Source organism: Ambystoma mexicanum, chromosome 6p (assembly GCF_040938575.1).
Source record: "Ambystoma mexicanum isolate Mex_15411 chromosome 6p, UKY_AmexF1_1, whole genome shotgun sequence".
NCBI classification, from domain to species: domain Eukaryota; kingdom Metazoa; phylum Chordata; class Amphibia; order Caudata; family Ambystomatidae; genus Ambystoma; species Ambystoma mexicanum.
Genome location: NC_090935.1, coordinates 416,746,120 through 416,766,948, shown reverse-complemented (window position 1 = coordinate 416,766,948; position 20,829 = coordinate 416,746,120). Strand labels below are relative to the sequence as shown.

Sequence of the window (20,829 nt, the reverse complement as noted above, 5' to 3'; positions counted from 1 at the left end):
TTGTTTTTGAGGGAAGCCGACAGAGGCCTCAAAGCGAGCTCCTGTATCCCACAATTCAGTAGAACTGTGTCTACAAACCGCCCCCACAGGAGGGGCCTCGGTGCATACGCCAGTGTTCACAGGCCCCTAACGGAGACCCTCGGAGAAAACTCCGGTAGAATTATTAGGCCCAACGGGCACCTCAGGGTGAACCCCAGTGATCAACGCCCCTCCCGGACCGAGAGGAACTCGGAAAGGTATCCCCGGCCAGGGTGCTCTGAAAAGTAAAGAACTTACCGGGTGTTTCGTCTTCTCGTCGATTAACGTCTGAAAATGCGAAGGAGGAGTTTGTCGGAACACCACCTCCCACCGCTCCAACCGACGTTGAAGTGCCCGGACCGAAAGGGAGTCACAGTAAAAACAGGCGTCCCAACGGTGTTCCGGACCCAAACACTCTAAACAAAGAGGATGGGGATCCGCCCTCGCGAAGCGACGGTGACACGATGCACAATCTGGAAAGTCTAATTTGAAAGACAGACAGACTAGTAAAACGAACGCTAGCGAGAGCCAGAGAGGAAAAAAGGGAAGAAAATCTTCCGAGGATGCAAGTGCGTCCGGCCCCGATCGAGCGGAGAAAAGGACTGATGCGCGATGCGCTGGGCGGAGCCAAGGTGGGCGGGGTTACGGCTGCGTGCCGGGCCCCGCGCAGGAAAGAGGGACACATTTTTGAAAAAAATGTGGATGCTTTTTACAAAGTGCTCCGGTCCCGTCCCACAGGACGGAGAGATGTCCCACAAGTATGGAGGAAAGGGGCCAGGATGTCGGAGTAAGCCGGTTTCCTCGGTATGGTTTCCCTTCTGGGACTGTTGGGAGTTGGTGCTTTCCTGTCCCAATGGTGTCGCTGAGTTCCTGAGAAGGTGGTTGTGCTGTGTCACAGGTTGTAGTGTTTTTGAGTTCTTCTCCAATTTTGAAGACTTCCATTTGACTGTTTTGTACAGACTCGATTTGCTGGATGTAATGGGCTTTTTTGCTTCAATTGTTTCTGCTCAGTAGAAATAATGCTGTCAATGGTAAGCTATTTGAAGGCAATTACCTCTCCAGATTTTCTGAAGTCAATTTTCTTTTTTGAGGAGATTGAAGGGCTTCATAAAAGGTCCATGTTATCAAGTGCATTGGTTATTAATTTAACAATGTTAAGTTGGATCTCTGGTGTTCAACTGGTTTCCAATTGTGGGATGGAGTTTGGTTGCTTCAAAATGTCCTAAGAGGATGCCCATTTTAATGTTCCTTCAGGGTCCGACTAAAATTGGGCGAGCTTAGCATGTGGAGGTGCTTAATTTTATTTATATTTATTTATTGAATATTTATAAGGCGCCTATACATCAAAATGGTGTTTACAGGTGCCACAAGGCAAAGTGGGAGGGAACAAGGGAAATCATACAACAACAACGGTCCTAATAGGCATTGTGATATGCAGAATGTACAAGTGCAGCAAAGAGAAGTGCAAAGTAGGAGAGGGGGTGGGGTGGTAGGCTACATACAGTACAGAGGCGGGGGTAGGGGTGGGCCAGGGGTAAGTGACAGGAGGTGCCGGTGGTGGGGAATCACAGGCTAAGTGCGAAGAAGGGGGAAGGACCAGACTCAGGAGGGATGCTGGTCAGGGCGGTGTGGCCCGGGAGGGCAGTGCTGATAAGGGAGAGTGCTGGTAAAGCCTGTTCAAGAAGGGCCTGGTAGCCTGCAAGACTCATAAGGGACCAGGCTACTAGTCGCTGCGGCAGGCGTAAAATTAGCAAGGGAGCGGGAAAGAGGTCGACAAAAGCAAGGTCTTGAGATGTTTCCAGAACTTAAGGAGGTCCGACTGAAGTCAGAGGGGCAGGGAGGCTATTCCAGAGGTAGGCACATGCCGAAGAGAAATCTACCCCCCACTCTGTGCTTGGGAAAACGACTGACCTGCAGAGAGTTGGAGCTAGAGGACCGAAGGACTCTAGCAAGTAGAGTTGGATATAGCAGGGTCCCAGGCCCCAGAAAGCCTTGTGGATGATGCATAGGGTCTTGAATGTGATCCTGGCTGCAACTGGGAGCCATTGGAGAGATTTTAAGAGGTGGGCTTGAGGTCAAGGAGAAGTCTTGCAGTCCTATTCTGGATTAGTTGAAGGGGGCAAAGGGAGGAACGAGGAAGGTTGAGTAAGAGGCCGTTACTCTAGCCCAGCCTAGAGAGGACCAGCGATCTAGAGACATAGGGGGTCATTCCAACCCTGGCGGTAGGGGATTGACGGCACGGTTAAGGATGGCGGTGCCGTTAACCCACTACCGCCCTATTACGAGGTCCCTTAGTGGGCTTACGAGGTCTAAGGGGGTGGCAGGAGCCGCTAAGGTGTCAGGGAGCAAATAACAGGCCTGCTATTAGCTCCCTCCCCATTGAGCCCTATGGGGGCTCAAATGGGAATAGGGACTTTCCACCGGGTCCTCCTAGGTTGGAATGACCCGGTAAGTCCCCATTCAAGGAACCCGGACCGATTTTGGAGGCAGCCATGGTGCTAATAGCACCATGGCTGCCTCCAAACTCGGAATGACCCCTATTGAGTTTCTAGGGGATTGTGAGGAAGGGGTGAATGCCCCCAACGACGTGAAGCTGAAAGTGGGCCTTCTTGGCACGGTCCCTGATGCAAAGCAGTAATTAGTTTGCAAAAAAATGATTAGCAGAGTTGGCTAATTAACATTTTCCTGATTAGCAAACACCCACCTGATTAGCAATGTTGTACTAATATTTTTAATGTATTTAAGTTATTTGGATGAAATACATCAAATGAGCATCAATACAGCATTTTTGTGTACCGCTTAAGATAGATAAAAGTGAGATAAATCGTGCCTTTCAAATTCTTTAAAATTCCACTAGACCTGCAAGTTAAGTAATTTAGTTTACCTACTCGACCTAAAAGAAATGCACTCAACCCTTAGCAACGGGTGACAAAAACATAAATGCGCCTTCTGTAAAATGGTGCAGGCCCACTTTATGTTTGGCACACTGATGCCACCCAGAAACTAGCTATGCACAGTGAAACTTCTTTGACATTTACTGCAAAAAAAGTAAATGTTACATAAAAGTTTCAAACATCCCGCTGCAAATGGTACTCGCCCTTCATAAAATCTACTTGACTATGCAAGTGGATAAGTGGACTTTTGCGAGTTCTGGCTGAGTGTCTGTAAAAGGTTAGCTGCATGAATGGACACAAATAAATAGATATCATAAAAAGGCTCTGAAAACAGTTTGGCCAGCTCTCTCCCGTAGGTGCTCATATAAAATGCAATCATAATCAGAGCAAAGTGAGCTCTGGAGGTGAACGCAGTTTGCAGTAGATGTGTCGATGTACAGTCTGGATGGAACTTTTGATCATCCTTTTGTGTAAACCTTGTGCATTCATTATGCGAGAGGACAAAGACTAAGCAGAGTAGATTGCATAGCAGACAGAACTGGTCAAACTAAGTGAAATATTGTAGTTTGCTGCCATCTCATTTTCAGGTTAACTGGTATAAAACTGCTGGTGTTCAGCACCAGTGTCCCAGATAAATACAAACTTCCAGTCAAAGAACTAGATTTCCCATTAAAAGCAGTTCGCCGTGTGATCATAAACATTTTCAAAAATGTTCAATCAATGTGATGCACCCCCCCAAAATAAAATAAATAAAATCTAGCTGACACTGAGATTTAGATACACCAACCTAAACTTTCCTATGAACCATGGAGACAATGCAATGTTTTACAGAAGCAATACTGCATTACGCAACAACTTAAAATGGTTAGGAATGAAATTGGATGACTGTTTTAAATAAAGTAAAACATACTGGTCTTTGGCAAAGAGAATATAGTTAACTTAATAAGATTATAATCAAGATTAGTTCTGGTTTGAAAAATGAGAAACAAATCTTGCTTCGCACTCCCACACAGGCATTTGGTACTTAAGAGTGAAGGAGATGATTACTATTTCACTCTCTCCCTCTCCATTAGCCCATTTGAACTTACAGTGAACAGAGAAGAGGGTGACGAGAGCCCTGAGAACCAGAGAGGAATTCAGGCTGAGGAGGGTGGCAGAGAGTAGTGGGGTGGGGGGTAGCAAGGAGCAGGGGACCCAGTGAGAAGGGTCTTGGTCTTACGACAAAGATAGCAGTGCACCATGCTTGAATAAAAGTCAGGCTGTCGGGAATAAGAAGGGGAAGCAGCGGAAGTGGAGGGAAGCTTGAAGGAGAGCTGTGCGTCATCAGCATAACACTGGAAATGAGGGAAGAAGCAGATGAAGTCAGAAAGATAGTTGTTGAAGAGCCACGTGATATAATAGAGACCTGAGGAACGCTGCAGGTAGAGAGTGAGGTAGAGGAGAGGAAAGGGCCCAGTTGCACCTAGGAAGGACGATTTGATAGGAAGGAAGTCAGTCCAGTGCCCGGCCCATGATGCCAAGGGTATTGCAGAGCCATTTTATGAGGATGGAATGATTGACTGTGTCAAAGGCAGAGGGAAAGATCAAGGAGAATGAGAACGGCGGGAGAGTTGGAATCAAGGTTAGAGAACAGGTCTTCATGGGTGTTCAGGATTGCAGTTTCCGTGCCTCTGGATGATCTGAAGCCAGAGTGGTGGTCATGGAGACAGCACACAAGTTTGGTGTGGTGGATCAGTTGGGGGGGGGGGGATGACCAACTTCTCCAAGAGTTTTCCCAGGAAGGGGGTAGTGGAGATAGGACGATAGTTAGCCGGGCAGGAAGAGTCAGTGGACAGCTTTTTTAGGAGAGGGTGCACAATGGAGTGCTTGAGGGGAGGGGGAAAGGCACCAGTGGCAAAGGAATGGTTACAGAAGTCAGCTAAGGCAGGAGCAAGAAGAGATGTGGTCCTTGATAGTTCTGGGGGAGCAAAGGAGCACCTGTTTGGAGTAGACTTTCATAGAGCAGACAACTTTGGAAAGCTCATCAGACGCTATGGGCAAGAAGGAGAAGAGTGTGGGGGGATAAGAAGCTGGCAAAGGAAGGCCTGAGATCAAGTGGGAGTGGGGATGAGGAGAATGAGGATAGGGTGTCCTGTGTTTTAGTTATGAAGTGGGAGGCCAGTGCAGTACAAAGTGCCTGGTATGGAAGAGGGGAGGTGGAAACTACAGTAGGATTGGCGAGTTCCCAGCAGATTTTGAACAATTCAGCTGTGTTGTTGGTGGCTCCTGAAAAGCAGGCTTGGATGTGGGCCCTTTACTTGGAGCGAATGGAGAAGCAGTATTGCCTTTGGAGCAGGCGACAGGCCACTTTGTCAGTGGATGTACCCGAAGTATGCCACTTCCGTTCAGCAGCTCTGCACTTTTGTTTCAGTGAGGCAAGGTCAGAGTCATACCAGCTATTGCACATGGAGGCAGGCTTCATGAGGATCCTCATGACAGGGTATCAAGGGTGTTGGAGATGGAGAGTTGAAGGTTAGCGGGGGTTTTGTCAGTGAGAGAGAGTCAGCAGAAGGTGGCAGCGAAAGCAGTGATTGACACTCGCATTATCAGTCGAATGGCGCTGAAGGAGACTGGAAGTGCGGGCACATGCACATAATGGTATGGAGAGGTGATTGCGGAAGTGTATGAGGACTGGAAATGTGAAGTCGTGACTGGAAGGTGAGGTGGTGACATTCTCATTTCACATAATTCTACGAGATATAGATGGTGGAGCACTCCAAGAGCTAATGACTGGTAAGACTCCATTACTGGAAGAAAACACAATGAAAAATCCCAGCAACTGAAATGCTCGTAACATCTACTAGTCCACTTGCATTGGCAAGTTGATTTTATGAGGGACGAGAACCATTTGCACAGTACTCTACCTTGCTGGTGAGTATGGGGATGTTTGAAACTATTGACATTTACTGCAAACAAACATCGTTTGCAGTAAATGGCAAATAAAGGTTTTACTGTGCATGGCTTGTCTTTGGATGGCAGCATTGAGTTGTGCTTATGGTGTGATAAACCAATTTACGGATAGATATTTTACAGAAAGAACTCAAATATGTTTTTGTCACCTGTCACCATTGGGCGAGTGCATTTCTCTTAGGTCGAGCGTAAACTAAGCAACTCGCACTGGAGGTCTATTGGCTTTTCAAAGAAATTGTGAGGTCTGAACAGTGGTGCCCAAGAGAGTGATGGATCCAGAGGACAATCTGACATGGAAAATGCAAATCACTTGGCATCAGTTCTGAAAAATTACACATACCAAGAGCAAGAATTCTAAGGTTCAAATAATGCCAAAACAACACAGAACTGAAACATTATGACTCAAATGATCATCTATAATGCAACCCCAAACTTGCCTTAAAGCTATGATGCCTTTCTGGATAAATCATCTCGTTCAATGGCAGTCAACTAGGCCCTTGAGAAGGACAGAACTAAGTATCTTTGAAAGGCTCTCCAAAGATCAAGTCTTCATCAGTAGACTTCAAATCCCCTGTGACAGCAGAGGGTTCCCCTAAGACAAAAGAAGGACTAGTTGAGTTGGTTCCAACTAGAAAATGTCTCTCCAAATTTAAAGTATTCACAAGTAGAACTACAATCCATCTGGATCAGTCGGATGGATTCCAGCAGGACTCAGCTAGGCACAAGAAAGGCCAGCTCAACAAGACATGGTATTGACATTAACCCCCACCCCCATTAAATATGGAGCTTGAACAGGAGGAGTGCAATTACCGAATGCCTAAAAGCTGCAAAACTAGCCTCTACATTTAATTGTTTAAGTAATCAAAGAACACCCATCTTAGGGTCACTTTATGTTGAGTTACTCCTTCTCTTACTGGTCTTCACCATGCTGGTTCCACACCTTTGAGCTCATCAATGCAGTACTACTAAGTTTGTTCTGCAACTCTATCAGCACAAGCATGACCATATACACAATTTGATGTGATTTGTTGATTCATAACACGCATATTTCCTCATCAATGAGGAATGATGGACAGAAACTGTATCTGGACGCAGGCGATTTTTAATGTGAACAATGGCATGGTAGAAATGATTGCAAACGGTGGTTTTTGAGATTCTAGCCTTGCAAAACAGGAGTGCCGTAAAACCACGCAATATGCCAACCACATTTTCCACATATTCTGGCCGCCAAAGGGACTCAATTGCAGGTAGGACATGCTAGTACAATTACATCTACTCTGTACTTTACTAGAACTGTCCTTGTCACTTACATGAGTGAGATATCAAAGTCTTCTCTGCAATATCACCAGCTCCTGGACAGATTGCCTTTGTCAGTTGCTCCCTTGAGAATGGCTTGGTACTTGCATACATCTTACATCTGGTATATTTCTGTTCCCTTGTGTAGACATACTTATCAGTTGCCGGAGGTAGCCTCCTCAATTTGACAGCTTAGTGGTGCAGATTTCCCTCAGTTATTCAGATTGCTGAGAACTGAACATTTCTCATACATATCAGCCTATTTCCCTGCAACCATTCCAACCTTTGGAGCAGAACCAACCTAGTTTGCCAGTGTTCCTGGGGTTTCTTAGCAGTATCCCTAAAGATAACCAAATCTTGCCTCATGTGTATGTATATCAGTCTACTCTGGCTTGCACTCAGTTCACTGTGCTATTATCGGTCTCTCATGGTGACCCTTAGTATTCTTGGTCTATTAGGAACACCTTATTTGCCTGTCCAGAAATTGGCTCCAAGAGATATTGGGAGTATGACCAGGTGTCCAAATATCAAGTTACAAGCTTCTAACCAGGCACAAAAAGCCACTTGACCTCCTCAGTTCTTCTATACACACACAAAGCATGCCATTATTTTACTCACAAATCAATTATCACTACAAAACCACAAGTGGAGAGTGCAAATTGAGGCCTTTTAAGGCCATTGTTGACACACACATAACTGCTTATACTGTCAGCAGAACATTGAGGCCTGAAGTACATGTGTTATTTTATGCTGGTGTATTGAGGCCAAATCTCCTTTTAGATCATGGCTAGCAATCTCCCTCACATCACCAACCTCTTCCTTGCCAACACCACAGGCTAGTGCTTTTAAGGAACGGTAAGAGGCCAGTGTGTTGATCTTCGAAGGGGACCGAAGGTACTGCTTTACGTCTCGTGCAGGTTATCTTGCCCTCCTCCCAAGTGAGGATTCCTATGTAATGGTTCTTCTGGACCATTTTTCCTTTACCCTGGAATAATCCTACATTAGAAGGCTTTAATCCAGCTCAACCACAGAGGGAAGAGGTCTTCCTTTGCATGGCTCTCACAGATCTGAGTGCTTTAGCAAACCAAGCAATGCTTCCCAATAAGCACTTCAGTCTCAATATGACTGATAGGCTGAATCAGAAAGTTGAAGATTTAAGTCTTGCAAAGATTAAGCCTTGCTCACAAATTTGAGGAAGGCCATGGTGGGAAAGGAGAACTCAGGGTTAAGAAGATAGAGACTAAATGAGCTTTAAAACTAAACATATCCCCAGTCGACTCCTATAATAGATGCACAGTGACCTGAAAGGGAGCAACCAACAGAACATTTCTTAGTTCATATGCAAGAATGCAGTGGTCTAGCAGGCTCCTTAAAGAAGCAGGACGTAAGGCCACACAACATCCAGGTGCATCAATGAGAAAGGCGGGTTCAGAGAGCTTGGTCTACACTCGGAGATGGAGTCTGAAGGAGTTCACTTTGTGCCTCCTCTAGAGACTTCCATGCACGCGCAAGGTCAAACAGCAATCTAGCTGCGCAATCATGTAGGCCGTGAATGCACCACAGACGGACTTCAGCTATAAAGCAGTCTGGTAACCCATAAACACCTTTACACTAAAGCCTTGCACACAGTTTCCCACCACTATAAATTACACAGACTATTTTTCCTCTAGCAGATTTACAATACTCCATAGTGGATCCTGCACCTCCACCCACTGTTCTTGACATCACATGTAAAGATGAAGCACATTTGAATTCCAATTAAAGAATCACGAAACCACCAGACAATCGCAACACCCCCATTACAGAACAGAAGAAGAAGTGCATAACAAACTCTCAGCTTCTAGCTAAAGTCAACAGGAACAATTAAGGGAAGAACCTCCCTCCACTTCCACAGCCGCCGAAGCTTAGGCACAACAGTTTCACAAGCGTGGCATCAGACGAACGAGATTCTGAAAACTGGCACCACAGGGAGGATACACATCAGAACAAGAAACTAGAGAAGGAAAGCTTTCCAGTATTTGTGGCAAAACTTTGGAACTCCATGCCCCTAACCTTAAGGACATACCCATCCCTATGGTCCTTCCGTAACGGTCTAAAAACGTGGCTATGTTACCAAGATTGCTGCTAACTTAAGGTTGGTGGCCTCACAGGTAGACTACTGCCGACACACCTAAACCGGATGCCCACTAAACTTACATGACTCAGACTGCAAATAAACATAGTATCTAATCACTATTGCATCTAAATACTGTTCCCATATGACATCTATCTAATGACAATGCTGCACATGTATCCGGTGTAACTACATGCACCTATCGTATAGGATATTTTGGTAACCCGTGTAACTGATCTGTTTCCAGATTGACTGTAACCTGCTTAACCACATCTATCTATTGTATAAACAACAACTGCAAGCACCTTCTGTAACCAAATTCATAAGGTACAGGCGCCTAGATGCCTTTGGGCGCTATATAAAATGGAGAAGGAAAGAAGGAAGGAAGTGGTGACCCAGATCTTTAAGCTTACCAAACACATTGTCAGCGGCCAAAACTAGTGCCTTAAACAAAGGTCTAAGTTTTGTGCTTTGTATGAAAGCAAATAAATTTAACATGGAGTGTTAACCGAGAATGTTTTTTTAGTGTCCTCAGACCGAGATTATATATTTTTTATAGAGGAATGAGGAAAAGTCGATAAGCAGATTGGAAAAAAGTGTGACCGGCTTAAAACTCATTGGCATTGCGTTCACCCCTCCCTCCAGAGGAGCAATGTTTCTGGAGATTACAGCATTCGAAAAGAAAATGCAGCAAGAAACAGGAATAGATACATGGATAACCTCTCCGGTTTGGACAATCACCCAGACTTTATAATAAAAACAGCAGACAAAGGGGGTGGAGATTGTGCTTTGGAAACGTGAGGACTACCACTGAGACAACTCAACAGGGACCTTGCCACACATTTACAAAATAATATCAATAGTCCCACACTCCATGCCGTAGAAAAAGGGTGGATAGATGACCCCAGTATTTTATATGCTTCCCAAAGTACATAAAAAAACAGTACAGTACTTCCAGACATTAACTCAATTTTGGAACCATTATCGTTTATGCTGATTTTTTTTACTCAGACCATTTGTGAAAGACATGCACTCCTACAAGACACTACCTTCATCATAAACATCTCCATCAACAACATAGCCATAGAGAGAGATGTTACAAGCATTCCCCAGTCAGCCATCATTGAAGTACTTGGACAAACGCACATCCACACTAGAGAAAGTACCCACCGCATTCATCCTCAATTGCATCAGGATAGCTCAGACTGAGAACTTGTGTACTAGTAAGTGAGCAACATTTGCACCCGACAGCAAATTTAAACATCGACTATTTTGAAACACACTTTTTCCTGAAACCAAGCCGTTCATCAAACAGATGATTTGTTGGTACAAATACATCAATGATATTTTGATGATCTGACGAACAACAGAACATCTGGTGAGGTTAAAAAACTGGTTAAATTCTTGTAACCAGTACTTAAAATTTACCATAACGTGCCATGAAAAAGGTATAGCATTTCTTAACACCGTTATGTTATGTTATTTTGCATTTATATAGCGCCTTATGTACCATTTGTATGGTCTCAAGGCGCTGGTAGGTTGAACGCCCTCGGGAACCGAAGTTCAAGTCAGTAGAGAGAATAGAGAGAGTCAGCGGTGCATGTGAGCACCGGATATGTGTGCAGCTGGTGTGGCATTCGTGTGATAGCTGCTTTTTAGCGGTAGATGTGGTGGTTGAGAGATCAGGAGTATGTGTTCGTTCTGGCAGGTTTTTATCCAGACCGATATGGCTGTGTTAGGCCTGAGGAGAACGCCTAGGCTGGAGGGTGTATAACCAGCAGTGTTTAATTAGGGTGATGGGGAGTATGAGGCAGATGATGGCATGAGAACAGCTATACCGAATGGTGTCATAGTATCGCTGTGTTCTAGTTGAAAGGTGGTGTAAAGAAGAGAGTAAGCATGGAGCTGTGATATGGTGGTTTGCCTTAGGTGTTTGAGATTTGGCCCACTCCAATAGTACCATGTACTCCATCCGTTCCATGTACTCCGACTGTTCCATGCATTCCGACCGTTTCAAGAACTCAAAAACCGTTCACTGCCATGCTCTTTCAAACATTCTATCCCGCACATATATCACCCGTTTGCTCCACACTCAATATCCGGACCGCACTCTACATCCATTCAGCACCTTACATTGGTTCAATACCACCGCACCCTACATCCACTCAACACCCTACATTTGGTCAGCCTCATCACGCCCTACATCGGTTCAACACCCTAAATCAGCTCAACACTCTACATCCGCTCCATTCTATTATCCACTCACACAACCTACATCCGCACCACGACCTGAATCCGCTCTGCGCACTCATCCCCTCTACCCCCTCGCCCACACTAGGCGCTCACCCCCCTCTGGGCGCTCGTCCACTCTACATCCACTTGAACGACTTTGTCCGCTCCACTCACTTCATTCATTCATTCATTCATTCATTCATTCATTCATTCATTCATTCATTCAGCATTATCGGTTTAACTCATCTCACTTGTCGAGCGCACTCGATCCGTTAAGTGTTCTCCATCTGTCCCATGCACTACACCCGTCTCATGTATTCGAATCGTCTATTTTGTACTTTCCATTTATACTATGCACTCATACATTTCATGTCATCTGTGTGTATTCATCCATCTCCTGTATTCATTTCCCCTCATCTTCACTTTATTCATTTAGTCTATTTTGTTCCTTTCGTTCATTGCAATCATTACATCCATTTCATTAATTTCAACTGCTTTCGTACAATGTATTCTTTTTCCACTTCACTCCTTTGATCTACACTTTACTCATTTTATTCTTATTGTCCTTTTAGTTTACACTAGAGGTGATTAGTGGACGAATTCTCGCTTGGATCTCAATGTTTTGTTTGTGTTTTATTGTTATTTAAGATCTAGTATTTTTTGTTTAGTCGAATTGTTGTTATCCATTTTATCCTCATGTCCACATTGATCCTCTTGTCCATTACATATATTTTGACAATTTCCTTAGTTTCAGCCACTTTGCTGTTCTCGTACAACATATTGATTTTATCTACTTTGCAGGTTTGATTCTTTTTTACTCATTCTAATGTGTTTGTTCATTTTAGCTAACCAATAGATGTTAATTAGTTTTTGATGATTGATTACTGATCAAGATGCTGCGTTTCTATTTAGGATCTAATATTTGGTAAAGTTATTGAGATGCTGTTATCCAGATTAAGTTAGTTGGAGTTCGGGGTCGGTTTTAGGGGAAGAGCCAAGTTTTCAGTAGTTTGCGGAAAGACATGAGGTCTTCCGTGAGTCGGATGTGTTCCACAGCGTAGGGGCCATGGTTGAGAAAGATGATCCGCCTAACCTGAGTTTGTTTTTAGGTATGACTAGGAGGCCGGCTGAGCTTGATCTTAGAGTATGTGGAGGGTGATAGGGTTTTAATTTGTCTTGCAGATATTGAGGCCCGGTTTTATGCAGTGGTCAGTGAGAAATGCATAGTGTTTTGAAGGTCACCCTTCGGTCAACGGGAAGCCAATGCAGAGTTTTGAGGGCTGGGGAGATGTGGTCTCTCAGGCCGAGCGCTAGTAGCAGTTTGGCTGCAGCGTTTTGTGCTCTTTGTAGTTTAGTCAGTTGGTAAGCGTGGACTCCGAGGCAGAGGGGGTTAGCGTAGTGCAGTCTTGATATAATTGATTGGACCGCGGAGTGTCTGTTGGGAAAGGAGAGGTATGGCAAAACGAGTCTACGAGTTTTACGGTGATAGTGTCAGGACTTCAAGACGCTGTTGACTTGGCGCAAGAGTGTTAGGTCAGAGTCTAGGGTGCATCCAAGGTTTTTTACTGAATTAGAGAGGGTCGGTGAGTTGCCCATGGCAGATGGCCAGGGTAGTGGGTGTGGAAGAAGTTTGGAATTGCCACATACCATGATTTCGGTTTTGGAGGGGTTTAGCAAGAGGTGGTTTGTGGTCATCCAGAGCTCTATGTCGAGGAGGCAGGAGGCGAGGTCAGGTCGGCAGTTGGGTTTAGAGTTCAGGATTTTTAGAATTAGTTGAGCGTCATCAGCGTAGTTGTAACACAGGTGTGTTGTGTGAAGGAATTATTCGTGGGAGGGTGGCCATGTAGAGATTGAACAGGAGGACTGATGGGCATGCTCCTTGTGGGACTCCCGTGTCGACTGGTCAGGCTTGGGAGGAATAGGTGGATAGTAGGGTTATTTGGTTCCTATTTTTGAGGAAGGATGCTATCCATTTGGGAGCGGTTCCACGAATTCCTAGGGAGTGGACGCTGTCAAGGAGGATCGCGTGATTGATTGTGTCGAAGGCGGCGGATAGGTCAAGAAGGATTAATGCGGCGCATCCCCAGAGAGTCTGCCGTGTTTTTAAAGTCATCCCATATTGAGATTTTCAGTTCCGTGTCGGGCTCTGAAACCTGATTGCACAGGGTCTAGGAGATTGTTGGCTTCGACAAAGGCATTCAGTTGGGAGTAGGCGGTCCGGTCGATGGGTTTGGCAAGGAACCTGGTGTTTGAGCTGGAGTGGTAGTTTTTGGGCTCGAGAGGGTCGAGGGCGGGTTTTTTTTTTTTTTTTTTTTTTAGAGGTTTGACAAGAACCGTTTTGAATGCTTAAGAAGGAACAAGTTACTTACCTGTAACTGTTGTTCTCCAGCATGGGTCTGGCATGGATTCACATGCTCATGAATATTCCCCGTCGTCAGGCTGGGAATCCTCGGTAAAGAAAAAACCAGTATCAGTTTCGTTTCTGATCTGTCTTTCGTAGTAATAACCAATCACTGGTCTCTGCGTCATACTGACCACAGCCAATGACTGCCCTCTACCTAAGCACCGCCTCTGGCAGCCATCTTCAGATTTGGAAGCACGTGAAGTGGCAGTATGACAAAGTGAAGAGCCGCAGAGGGGTAGGCGGGAGGGTTCGCATGTGAATCCATGCCAGACCCATGCTGGAGAACAACAGTTACAGGTAAGTAACTTGTTCCTTCTCCAGCATGGGGTCTGGCATGGATTCACATGCTCATGAATAAAGAATACATAGCAGTACACACATGCACAACCACGGGAGGTGGCAAAGGCTCAACATTAAGCATTACATCAAACTCAACATTAAGCATCTTACCTCCTCACCGGGCTCACCTCAGGCGAACAGGTTGCGCAGCACTGCTTGGCCGACCCTGGACTCCTCCCTGGAATCCCGATCGACGCAGTAGAACTTCGTGAAGGTGTGCGTCGACCTCCACGTAGCAGCCCTGCATATGTCCAGCAGGGGCACACCAGAAAGGAACGCCGTGGTAGCTGCGATCGCTCTGGTGGAATGGGCTCTCGGACGGCCAGGCAGCGGTCGGTTTGCCAACCGATGACAGTACATGATACAGCCGGAGAGCCATCTGGAAATGGAAGCCTTCGAGAGAGCCTTCCCCTGATTGACAGGTCCAAAGTTCACAAAGAGTTGTGACGTCTTCCGGAAACATTTCGTGCGGTCCACGTAGAACTTCAGCGCTCTAGCCACATCCAGCGAGTGCAAAGTCCTCTCAGCCGGCGACGAAGGCGACGGGAAGAATACAGGCAACACCAAGGGTTCGTTGAGGTGGAAGTCCGACGGTACCTTGGCATGAAGGAGGGGTGCGTCCTGAGCACTACCCTCGTGTCGTGAAAAGTCAAGTACGGGGCCTTGCAGGAAAGGGCCTGGATCTCTCCCACCCGTCGTGCGGAGGTGATGGCCACAAGAAATGCTGTTTTCCACGACAGAAACTTCAACGGGGCCGAGTGCAGAGGCTCGAACGGAGGTCCCATGAGCTTGGTCAGCACCACGTTGAGCTCCCACGCCGGGGCCGGAGCCTTCACCGGCGGGAACGATCTGAACAGTCCCTTCATGAAATCTTTCACCAGACGATGAGACCACAAGGACGTCCGCCCCGTGGTTCTGGTGTATCGGGAGATCGCAGCAAGATGAATCTTGATGGACGCGTGTGCCAGTCCAGCTTTGGCCAGCGTCAGCAGGTACGGCAGTACTTGGGGAGCCGTAATCCGTAGAGGGTTAATCTTCTGTGCGTGGCACCAGACAGAGAACCTCTTCCATTTGTGTCCGTAGCATTTAAGAGTCGAGGACGCCCTGGCCTTTGCAAGAAACTCTCTGCAGTCGGCCGGTATGTCGTATCCTCCAAACTCTAGCGCTGCAGGAGCCAGGCCTGCAAGTTCAGCGATTTCGGGTCGTGGTGGAGGATGGCGCCTCCTTCCCTGGAGAGTAGATCCGTGTCCACCGGCAGCTTGATTGGCGGGGACGCTGACAAGTCCAGAAGGTCCGGGAACCATATCTGCCTCGGCCACGCAGGTGCGACGAGGATCATCCTGCACCGTGACCTCTTGAGCTGGTTGACGAGCCGGATTAGCAGTGGCAAAGGAGGGAACGCGTAGAGGAACAGGCCCTCCCAGGGGAACGAGAAAGCATCGCCCATGCTCCTCGCCTGGGGAAACCTGCTGGCGAACCTCCGGCACTTGGAGTTTGTCGCCGTCGCGAACAGGTCGATCTGGGGTGTGCCCCACCGTCGGAAGAGGCGATCCACTAGATCCTGCCGTAGTTCCCACTCGTGGCACGAGCGCAGCTCCCTGCTGAGTGAGTCGGCGATGGTGTTTTTTATCCCTGCCAGATGAAACGGCACCAGAAACATCCCTTGGGCGACTGCCCAATGCCACAGGTCCTGCGCCTCCTTGGACAGTGCTGGGGACCTGGTTCCGCCCTGTTTTCTGATGTAAAACATGGTGGTGGTGTTGTCGGTGAAGATCCTCACCACCTTGCTCTTGAGGGACGGAAGGAAGGACCTGAGGGCCCAAAACACTGCACGGAGCTCCAGGACGTTGATATGTAAGGATTTCTCCGTCGGGAGCCAAAGGCCTCTTGCGTGCAGATTTTCGGTGTGCGCTCCCCACCCTTCCAGGGAGGCATCCGTGGTCACTGTCTCCTGGTGGGCTGGGGTCTGGAAGTCCATGCCCACCGTCAGATGCGCGCGGGTGCCCCACCACCGGATCGCTCGTCGGAAACTCTCGTCGAGTGTGATCCTTTCCTCGAAGCTGCCCGTCGTTTGGATCCAGCGCGCGTCCAGGAACTCCTGCAACGGGCGCATCCGGAGCCTGCACATGGGAATGAGGTAGATGCAGGAAGACATCATTCCGAGGAGGGACTTGATGGACCTCACCTTGGCCGCGTCGGCCACCAACATCCGCTGCACCTTGCCCAGGATGGTCCTGGTCCTCTCCTCCGACGGGGAGGCCAGAAGGGACACTGTGTTGAGCCTCGCTCCCAGAAACAGAGTGTCTTGCGCGGGTACCAGGTGGGATTTGGCGTAGTTCACGGAGAATCCCAGGTCCGTGAGAAGTTGGACGGTCCTTGCCGTGTGAACCACGGCGAGCTCCCTTGTCTTGGCTCGGATGAGCCAGTCGTCCAGGTAGGGGTAGACGTGGATCCCTTCGCGGCGCAGCTGAGCCACCACCGGTGCGAGGCACTTGGTGAACACCCTGGGTGCCGACCGTAGACCGAAGGGGAGGGCTTTGAACTGGTAATGCCGCCCTTGGACCACAAACCTGAGGAATTTTCGGTGCCCCTTCAAGATGGGAATATGGAAGTAGGCATCCTCCAAATCCAACGACGACAGGAAGTCTCCTTCCTCCAGCTGGCCCAGGACGTGCTGGAGGGTGACCATCCGGAACTTTTGCGCCTTGATGAACTTGTTCAGACGTCGCAGGTCCAGGATGGGGCGCCATCCCCCCGTCTTCTTCTTCACGAGGAAGTATCTGGAGTAGACTCCGGAGCCCCGAAGCCTCGAAGCCTCTTTGGGACGAGTTCGATGGCGCCCTTCTTGAGCATCGCCTTCACCTCCAGGAGAAGTTGAGGGACGTGAAGTTCTTTCCTGGCCACGGGGGGGACGCGCGGACACTTTCTTTGAAACTCGAGCGCGTGGCCCCGGGCCAAGGCGTCCAGCACCCAACGGTCGGTGGAGATGGACTCCCACACGCTGACGAAGCTCGCCAGCCGGCCTCCCACCGGGGTGCTTCGGTGGGGGCCCGACCCCCCAGCCGGTTCAATCCTGCTTCGACGAGGCTTTAGCGCCTTGTCCTTGGCGACGACGGCGGGGTCCGCCAGGCTTGCCTCGTCCTCTGTAGGCCTCCTGAGATGACGAGCGGGCCGCTTGACGGTAGGAGGAGAAACCGCCGCCGGAACCTTTGGAGGCGCCCTTGCCTCCGCTGCTCCGAAAGGGCGTCCGTCGTTGTTGCAGAACTCCAAGGGCCCGGGCCGTCTCGGTGTCCGCTTTAATGGCCTGAAGGGAATCGTCCACTGTTTTCCCAAACAGGTTGTTCCCATCGAAGGGCATGTCCAGGACTCTGGTCTGAACGTCTTGACGGAAGTCCGTAGCCTTGAGCCATCCACGCCGCCTAAGGCAAACGCTGTTGCCCAACTGGCGGAACCCAGTGTCGGCGATGTCCGTCGCAACGGTAATGGCGTGGTCCGAAGCCACCTCACCTTCCTGCAGGATCCAGGGCCTCTGCCCTCTTGTCGTCCGGCAAGAAGTCCAGCAGGGGAGCCAGTTTGTACCAGAGCTCCCTGTCGTATCGGGCCACGATAGCCAAGGCGTTGGCAGCTTTAATCGTCGTCGCTGCAGACGAGATGAATCTGCGTCCCATAGCGTCCAATTTCTTTCCCTCGCCGTCCGGTGGGGAAGTCGATGTTGGAGGCCGCACCCCCCCCGCGCTTTTTTCCTGGCCGCCGCGGAGACGACGGAGTCCGGAGTAGGCTGCGCCCAGAGGCACAGGGGGGCCGTGTCCGGGACCCGGTACTTTTTCTCGTACCGGTCTCTTCTAGCTGGCGTCGTGGACGGGTTCTTGAGGAGGGTGAGGCCCTCATCCCAAAAGTCGTCCAATAGAGGCACCGCGAGGACCGTCTTCCTCTTGGCCTCGCGCCGCTGATAAAGGAAACCTTCCTTCTTCTTCTCCTCAGGGCAGAGTTGGAAAAGCTCGGATGCCCTGGCGATCATAGAGTGGAACGATCCAATCTCGTCGGGCGGAGAAGCCCTGGTGGGAGGCGACGACGGTACATCCTCGTCTTATACCTCGTCGTCCGTACCCGTCGCTGCCGTGTCAGTCCCCGTATCATCCCCTCGGGTGGACGGGGAGGAGGGCTGGAAGGGGCGCGACGGCTGAAAAGGAGGTGGAGGGTGGATCCTTCTTTGCTTGGTAGGGGGAACACCAGAAGGTCCCGGTTCTGGGTCCCCCGACGGGAGAGGTTCCGTCGGCAACGGTAGTCTCGTCCTTATCTCTGAGCATAAGGACTGTATAGCCAACAAAATGGCCGCCGAGTTGTCTCGCGGCGCTGGCAGAGGGGAATCCGACGGGCGATCAGGGGCCCCGTCGGTACCCTCGACGATGTCGTCGTCCCCTGCGTCGGGATCCATCCCGACGGGCCGGTCTTCTTCCACGCCGAGGCCGTGGCTTAAGACCTCGACCAGCTCCTCCTCCGAGGTTGAGGCCGAATCTACGACGACGCCCTGCCCCCCCTTTTTCTTCCCCACGGGGGATTTCACGGGGGTCCTATCGATGGGCACAAAAGAGGACTGCCTCCGAGGTGGCAGGGAGACTCTGAGCCCCGAGGTCCCCACCACTGGTGTAGCCTCCACAGGCTGAGCCAGGGCCGCCGCGACAGTTTCGATAGAGGGCTTGGCCGGATGGATTAAGGCCTTCACCACCTTAGGTGCACTCACCGCCTTATCCTTGAGGGGGGGGGGACACTGCCTCGCTCCCCCTCCGCCTTAGAGCTCGACCGGGGCCTCTCCAGGAGCTTCGCCGGGTGCTCGGCCTTCCTCTTACCCGACCCAGAGCGTTGGCTTGTGGTTGATGGTGCGCCCTGCCTGGCGCCCGTAGAGCCCGACCGTTCGACGCTCCCGGTGCCAGCGGACTCGCGGTGCTTGGCCTTATGTTGGACCCCCGTCGCCGGGGCGTCCTCAAAGGTCTTAGAAGACCGCTCGGATTTCTTCCTCTTCTTCTCGCCGGACGGGCTCTTCCCTTCTAGCCAGTTGGCGAGACGTTGATGGCGGTCCTTCATGGTCCGCTCTGACATGTTGCCGCAAAACGCACAGTTCTTCTCCACGTGCGTCTTGTCCTCATGTAGGCAGTAAAGACAAAAAGAGTGTTCGTCCTCCTTGAAGACGTTCTGCAGCTGGCATCCAGGGCAGACCCTGAACAGCTTTCCGGGCGTCGAGCTTCCCTTCTCCTGGGCCATGGCCGGCCTGAGAAACTTCTGGAGTCCTCCAAAAGCGTAGCTCGACGAAATCTTCACCCTTGAGGGGCGCAGACGAATCCGAAACGTGTCCCCGTTGATCGGATGGAGAGTCGGTGGAGCTTGAGGCTCTTTTGACCGAAAAAACGAAGTTTTTGAGAAAAAACGTGAAAAAAATAGCACTAACGCTCGAGAGCAATAGCACGAGGATCCCAACACATGAACGTGCGGTAAAAATCTGAAGATGGCTGTCAGAGGCGGTGCTTAGGTAGAGGGCAGTCATTGGCTGTGGTCAGTATGACGCAGAGACCAGTGATTGGTTATTACTACGAAAGACAGATCAGAAACGAAACTGATATTGGTTTTTTCTTTACCGAGGATTCCCAGCCTGACGACGGGGAATATTCATGAGCATGTGAATCCATGCCAGACCCCATGCTGGAGAATGACCATGGCACTATCGACACCACACTGTGTCGTAAGCCCACGGACAAGAATATGTTAGTACATTATAGCAGTTTCCATCCGCTGGCACTAAAAAGATAATCTTCCCTTTGGGTGATTTAACAAATTGCTCCAACAAGGAAGAATTCGACAAACGTAGCACTGATCTCACTGACAGACTAACCATAAGAGGGTATCCAAAAAATATACACACGCCAAAAAAAGTGGTAAGAATCTCTAGAGACAGCAGTCTCATGAAACACAAAGCTGTCGAACCTGACCAAAAGAGAAAAAAAAAAAAAAAAAAAATCAAAAAAAAAAAAAAATCACGAGTCACCAAAAACAGCCCAATCAGTAACTGACTCAGATGAGCCATTTTAAAGAATTGGCACATTCTGAATGCAGCAGATTTTCATCCCAACAAGCCGAGATTTGCTTTCAAAAGTATAAAAGCCTTAGCACACACCTATGAATACACCCACGAAAAAAATTCCATCAATGTGGGGCATGCCACTGGTCAAAGGCCATCACAGGTGCAGCAGTTTTTCTGTTTGTGCCCTTACAAAACCAGCACCCAACTAAAGCATATCCTTTGGGAGGTTAAGGAATTTACTAACTGCAAAACCAGTTGGCCCATTTACCGCATAACATGCCCCTGTGACCTCTATAGGCAAGGACAAGAGAGACAAAACAAATATATGAAGAACATTCATGTCTTAAAAACAAAGTACCTGGCAGACCCATGGAAGAACATTTCACACAAAAAAAACCACAAACACACAGATTTCACCTGGTTCATTATACAAACCGTGAATGCACACCTCAGGAGGAGGAGACAGACAAGCGACTCAGACAACTGGATCAAAAATTGATAAAGGCCTTTG

The 20,829-nt window shown here is 48.9% G+C and overlaps 1 protein-coding gene across 8 annotated transcripts in view; it reads right to left on the bottom strand.

The window, feature by feature from the left end:
- The window catches only part of ZNF131 (zinc finger protein 131), a 190,919-nt gene that overhangs the window by 132,276 nt on the left and 37,814 nt on the right, over positions 1 to 20,829 (bottom strand). Inside the window, exon 4 of one of the 8 annotated variants that reach the window (XM_069627222.1) lies at positions 6,299 to 6,453. The exons of the other annotated variants lie outside the window; for them this stretch is intronic. The gene's annotated coding sequence lies outside the window, so the exon portion shown is untranslated. The remainder of the gene's footprint in view (positions 1 to 6,298; positions 6,454 to 20,829) is intronic. 8 annotated transcript variants of the gene reach the window in all.